The sequence below is a fragment of the Galeopterus variegatus genome, unplaced genomic scaffold, assembly GCF_000696425.1.
Source record: "Galeopterus variegatus unplaced genomic scaffold, G_variegatus-3.0.2 Scaffold1240, whole genome shotgun sequence".
NCBI classification, from domain to species: Eukaryota; Metazoa; Chordata; class Mammalia; order Dermoptera; family Cynocephalidae; genus Galeopterus; species Galeopterus variegatus.
Window position 1 is genome coordinate 161,480 of NW_007727351.1, and position 1,857 is coordinate 163,336.

Consider the following 1,857-nt stretch of genomic DNA (forward strand, 5'->3'; position numbering starts at 1 on the left):
GGCCCCACAGGTCTTCATCTCTCTCTCTCCCCCCGCAAAAGGAAGCTTTGTCAGGATAGATTGCAAGCAGATCATCTTGCCCTAAATGCCCATCAGTGTCTTTCCACAGGTTATGGAGTTGGTACAACCATTTCTCAAACGCTGGATGCTTCCCTTCTGATACCCCACATCCAACCCACCAGCAGGTCCTATCAGCTCTTCCTCCCCAGTGTGCCCGAGATCTGCCACCGTTTCCCCTTCTGCACTCCCTTTGGCCTAGACCAAGCCACAAAATCCTCCCAACCAGTGACCTATACTAACTAGATTCTCTATGCGTAGACAGTGTAATCTTTTAAACACAAAGCTAACTACTACTTAGTTACAGATTGTCTCCATCTGTTCTTGCTACTGTCTTCACCCAGCTGGGTGCACAGCTTCAGCTGTGTCGGAGACACGGAGACACGGGACGACTGTGGCCCGCTCTGGCGGACCTCAGGCCTTGCTGCTTATCCCAACCCTACCCCTGCTGCCTTCTCCTCTTCCTCCTCCTGTCCTCCTCCACTCCTTTCCTTCTGCTCCTCTTCCTCCTCTTTATTTCCCCCCTTCTCTTCCTTCTGCCCTCTCTTATTCTTATCTTTCATTTGCTTTTGTGCAATTGTCGATGCGATGTTTAATCACAATGTAAGTGTCGCAAAAACCAAGGCCACTCCCTGCCACCTTTCACCATACCAGGCACAGGAGTACAGCGAGTGCGTTCACGTTTAGCCAGTTTCTGGATGAGAAAGGTTAGGAAAATTCTGGGGCCTTTAAATGGATTACAGGACACAAGACAAAATATGGGAAGAGCAAGTTAGCCAAGAAAATTCCAGGGTGGCTGTACATGATGGAGCCAGGTGCTCGGTCGGTGCTAGCTGGTCCACAGATCCACATGTCAGTATCCCCCTTGATATTTTTGCCTTGTGTGCATCCATCTTTCTTTGCTATTGGGTGATGAGTTTCTTGATGAGCAAAAGTGCCTTTGCTTATTATGATCCCTGATGCTTACCATTGGCACGAAGTACATAAATATCTGTTGAATGTGTAAATACATAAAAATGGCAGCTGATCCGGGAGACTCTGGGGTAACAGATACAGTGAACACATGATGCCCAATGATATAAATAGTAGCCAGAACTGTGCGGGTTGTTTCATTGGTCTTGCTTTGTCTCATCAGAAGGGTCTGGAAAAGTAGTTATAACTGCAGAGTGACCCCAAGCTCAGGAAAGTTAAGAAATGTACCCGAGATTGGGGCGGCCCGGTGGCGCACTGCTACAGTGCGCCGCTTGGGAGCGCGGCGGCGCTCCCGNAAAAAAAGGGAAAAAAAAAAAAAAAAAAAGAAATGTACCCGAGATCATATGCCAGGAGGTGGTAGAACTGGTATTTAATCCCAAGCCACTATGATCCTAAGTTCTGTGTTTTTTTCATTTAACCAGGGAGGATTGGTCTCTGTCACTCTACAAAGTGGAAGTACTTGATCAGTGTCTTGCAGGAGGGGAGAACACAAAAGAGCTCAGGACTTTGGAGTCTTGGGTCCTGCTAATGAGCACCACCATCCATCCTGTCCTCATGTCCTCTCCACTCAGATGTCCCAATGATTTAAATGCAATCATTTTAAGCCCTGTGCCACCAAAATACAGAAGGATTAATTTGATTGCAGGAGAGATAAAGAGAGAGAAATGTGTTTTCCTAACCTCCTTCTTTGCAGTATGGAATTCAAAAATATGTCTAATTGGTTATTTTTTTTTCTCTTTATCACTTCCTTAAGAAGAGGATGGATGCAAGTTGTGTTTCTCTCTCAGTTGCTAGAAAATACAAACGAAACTTCAGCCACATCTGTCT